Raw genomic sequence first — 5136 nt, 5'->3', positions numbered from 1 at the left:
CTCCCTCCCACTCCCTACGTCTGTCCTGTGGACCCCCCATCCCCTGCCGCTCCCGGTGCAGCCCCATGTGCCCCTCCACCCCCTGATGCTGTACTCCACACCACCGCTGGCTCCCAGGAATGTGGTGGGGAGGAGGGGTTGCACACAGCGGCGACTGCCAGCACCAGTGGAAGGCAACATGCCCCCTCTCCCTGCCTCCCTCCCCCTCTCTGCTGGCTGTACAGGGCTGGGCAGTGGCAGCAGCAGCAGCAGAGGGGAAGGGGTTGTGGCAGTGGGGGGGGTGCTGCCACTAGAACCCCTCCTTCTGCTTCCCACTCCCCTCCCTCTCTCCCTTCCTCCCCTCTTCCCTACCACCTCCCTCTCCCTGCTGGCAGTTGTTGGGGGGCATGGCATGGTGGCTCCCTTGCCCCGCCCCCCCGTCTGTAACGTTCCGGGCCCTCACAGCCAATCAGCGTGTGCCCTCTTGGTGGTGCATGCTCAGTTGGCCCAGAGCGTTATGAACAGACAGACAGACAGACAGACTAAGGCTTTTGTTATAGTAGAATATTTATAGGTGCTCCTCTGAGAATATTTATAGGTACCCCTTCAATTCCCACTGATGTGGCTCAGGTATTTTTAAAGGGTTGGTTCTTATAAAGCCCTGCTCCTTTACTTAGTTTTGTATTGAGCCTTATTTAAGTCAGTTGTTCTTTGTGTAGGTTCATTGTTACTTCCCTGTGCAAATAGCTGAGAGTGGTTTCTAACACCAGTGGTTATCAACATTTTTAAGGGAGGGGACTCCTTATACAAAAATCAGCATTTCTCTGATTCCCCTCCCCCTTAAATATTTACCATAGAAGTGTGAATTTAAAACTGTATTAATGAAAGCAATGGTGGGTGGGCCTATGCCACATATGTTGAGAGGGTAATCAAGAATCTTAGGTAAAGTTGGGTAGAGAATAGGGGAGTGAGGTTTTCTTTGATTTGGATTGTAATACAATTTCCCACATCTTGTGGCCCTAAGAGCCTTTGATGGATCTATCCTGGGGGTCATGACTCGGATGCACATGGGTTCCAATCCTATTTCATTTATTAGATACTTAAATTGATTTAGGCACCTTATTGTAATCCTCTTCCACTGTGCTCCAGTACCTGAAAAAATGTGAATGCATCTACTTTTTGTAAACTGCCATAGCCGTAACTTTAAGACTTTCTCACTAAGGCTGCAAATGGATGTCACCTTTGTGCTGTCACAAAGGTTTTGATGGAAGCACAAAACCAGAGTGAACAAATGTCTAAGCCCTCTAATGCACCACAGATGTCCATATTGGTGAGCACGACAATTCCTAATCATTGTTGTGTGCTGCCTTTTGGGCAACATCTGTTTACTTAAGCACCTGCCCTCTTCATTACCCCCAGACAGGTGCTCCCAGGGCTTCAGGGCCCCAATCCTGTGTGCCCTGGGAATCCCCCTGAAAGGGGATTCTTTGGGTGTGTGTCTACAATCATGGACTGGCGAATTGCCAGTTAGGGGATTCCTGTGTTTCACGTATCACAGTGCCATGCCCCAACTCAAGACACTACCAAGGCTTCAAAGGCCCAGTCGCTGCATCAAACTTCCCAGCTTACACCTCTTCAAGTATGGAGCAGGGGAACCCCATGCAGGAAGTTCTCATGGCATGCATATCAGGACACATATCTGCAAGGAGGTTCCTCCATTTGCAGACTCATGCCCTGAATCGGGGTGTGGCACTCATGACTCTTGTCAGGATCAGAACCCTAAAACCCTGGGAGTGTCAGGGGCCTGCCTTTATGGGACAACAGCCTTGGTGAGGACTGTAGATGCTAGTGAAGTGGATCAGCTGTACCGGGACACATTCTAGCATAGCTGATCCCTCTCCAAACCCAATGGGCTTCTATACATGCTGAGGGAGGCTGCTTTAATGCGCTGTAATTACCACACTCTAGCAGACTCCAGCATCATGTGTATCAGCTTCCCCATGCTGAAAAATGGTGGTGGGGGGGCACTTTAAATTAAAGCTTGTTTGACAAGTTTTAGTTCAAAGCACCCTGCTGCCATTTTTTAGTGCGGGATGCTGATTCACGTGATGCTCTGGGTGCTTTTAATTAACATGGCTCTCAGAGCTGCACTAATTAAAGCACCCCTGCCTCCCAGAGCATGTCTGTAAATATCACAGGTCTCTTTATAGTCAAAGAGCAGCAAGGAGGAGGAGGACCTGTTGCCTTTCTCCTAACTGATTTTCAGGGACTTGAATAAGGTGCCACAGGATCACATTTAGGCACCATCTACTTAGATGCGTTATAAGTAAAAATAGGATCTGGCTTTTAGAATATAAATCCCTTGCTTTTATACAGTATCAAGCACCAATATCATGAAAAAAGGTAAAATTTTAGTACATTAAAAATGAGGTATGTTGAATTAGGAGACTGTGGCCAGGAAAATGTGGCTTCAGAAACCTTTATTGCTCATTTGATGGTAAACATAAATGTAATTAATACCTATGGGAAGAAAGGGGTGTCTTTACTTGCTCTTTTTGGATATGGGGAAAATTATTGATTACAGGCTATGAACAGGAGTATAAAGTTATTAAACTAATTCCCCAAAATATTTCAGTACCATGAAGATCTAAATCTTCAGACTGATTTTTTTAACCTATGCTTAAACAAATCAACAATAAAGTAAAGTGGTATTATAAGGGTAAATGGTGCATTGAACTTGCTACAATAAGCCTTCTTAATCTCATAGTTACCAATTAGCCAATGCTATGTACTTAGCATGCATAGGAAATAAACACATTGTGTGGGTTTGGGTAAAAATTGAAGAAAATATAACTTACTACTAAAAAATTACTTAGTAACTCTGGCTTCTATCACTACTAGTATTTTGTGGAACTAACTTAACAGTATGTTTAGGTGAGACAGATAAAACATTTTGGAGGCATCTTTATTTTTTATATTTAGGGGAGAGAAAATTACTGAACCAAGTAACAGAAAATGGTCAATGGAAGAGGCTTATCATAGTACTAATTTAAATGTAGTCAGGTACTAACAGGCAAGAGACAAAGTTGCTTCTGCATTCAACATCTAATGGATGGAAAGAGGGGCAAATTATCAGTCCTTACAAAATGTGTGTTTTTTATTTTGAAAAAAGAAGCCGCAAAGGAAAGGTAAGACTAGCGTGATAGTTTTCATGTCAGTTTTTCCTCCAACATGACTGTTTGGAGCACTGCAAGGAGCCTCATGGTGTGGATCCAGACCAGCACAAGGTGAGTTTGACACCTCAGCTCAACAGCATTTTGAAAAAAAACACAGCAAAGGAAGTTTAAAACTAGACTTTGTCATATCAGTTTGTAAAAAGGGTTTAATAAAACCTTATCTGGTCTCAGATTAAATGTAAATTGTGATTGCTGCAGCTACCAAGGTTCGCGGTACTATTCAGAATTTTGTTTAAAGGAATGGGGTTGCATGTTAAAGTGTTACAGAAGAATATATTATAAAGGGCACATAAAGGTTATTTTAAGACTTATGAAAGAAAAACAAGAGAGGGATTGCTTGAAATGTTTTAGGCTGGCCTGAAATGAACAGTGACATTGAGGAAACAATTCTGGCTTTTTGCACAGGCCAAAAATATAGGCCAAATCAGACAAAAGTGCCCATGATAATGCTGGAGGAAAAACTGGCTCATTGGAACAAAGCATCCATAGATTTTGTTATGGTAATCATAAAATACTTATTCTTGACCTAGAATATTATTCTTGGTCTTCTGAGAAAAACATTTTAGAAAACATAGGAGTTAAACAGATGACTGTGTACCAAATCTATTTAACTAGACATGTTATATCTGATGTCATAATATTTTAAATGGGCTATGGTCTAGTGGTTATGAATCAGTGATGTAACTAGAGGAAATTTGGGTGGGTTCCAGTATATGGTAGACTGTCAACGATCAAAGGTCTGAAGTTGCAATAAATCATATCTTGCAAAGTGCATTTTTATTGCATATGCCTAACAATGATCACAGATCATTGCTTTCATATAGTTTGTTCTATGAGAGGCAGGTTCCACCAAAACATTATATATACAATAACTCTGTCTTTGGCTGAAGTCTTCAACAAATTTTTAAAAATAGGTTACTTGTCTATGAATCATGACTAAACTCCTCCGTTCCTAGTACATGATTCAAGAACAAGAACTTGTTAATATATTTATTTAACTTTAGCATTTACAGACTTAGATAGGCCTGAGTGCTTATGGGATGGACTGTAGCCCACCCAGACCCACTGTGGTATGAGTTGTTAAAAAGTTTGCTATTAAGTGCAGCTCTAGACTTATTAGCTCAAGTTCCTATTATTCCTTATTGGATGCAAAATTATGTTAAATTAAGAATCAACTGAAAAAATCTGTAAAATCAGACTAAACTCAGTCCTAACCCAAAACCCCAAGCTGTCCAGAGCAGTGAGGCAACTTAGGCAAGAAAATCCATATAGGAGTTCTTTTTCTATATCTGTGTCTTACTCTTCTCAATTAAGAACTGTGGGTTTCTTTTCTTGTTATTTTTTTTTAGATTCTTGTGCATTATCTATGTGTTTTCTTATAATATCATAATGTGGGCTTGTGATAAACGTTTATGCCCACTTAGCTGGACTTCTGGGAGAGGGTGTATTTAAGCTGTGGGGATGCCTAGGGATTGTCTACACAACAGCGAAGGCATGTCCAACAGCCATGATCGAAAACCCAAAATTTGCAGGCAAGAGCATTCAGCAAAATAACTCTGAGGCTTCTCTCTCAAGCCCTTGGACTTTGGCATACCTGAAAGCAGTTACTGGGGAGGAGGATTAATCGATCTTACTAGTGAACTTTTGGCTTTAGAGCATGTCTGCAGGTATGGTTGGGTAGCGTATGAGGCACCTGGAGTGGTACTGGCCAGGGCCTGCCACTACTGTAGTGTAGACAAGCTGTGTAAAGCCACACACCTGGACTGTCAATGTCAGCTCTAAGAGGGAGAACTAGAAAGAGGATTTGCACTGTAAAACTGGGTAAGGAGGCTCAAGTTTGGCTCACTGCCTGGACTATGGAACAGCACATAGGGTCCAGGGAATGGGGCCCTACACAGCACTTGCTAGTGTCCAAGTAGGG

The sequence above is a fragment of the Gavialis gangeticus genome, unplaced genomic scaffold (assembly GCF_001723915.1).
Source record: "Gavialis gangeticus isolate Ggan-Ray unplaced genomic scaffold, GavGan_comp1, whole genome shotgun sequence".
NCBI lineage: Eukaryota > Metazoa > Chordata > Crocodylia > Gavialidae > Gavialis > Gavialis gangeticus.
This window is presented reverse-complemented; position numbering follows the sequence as displayed.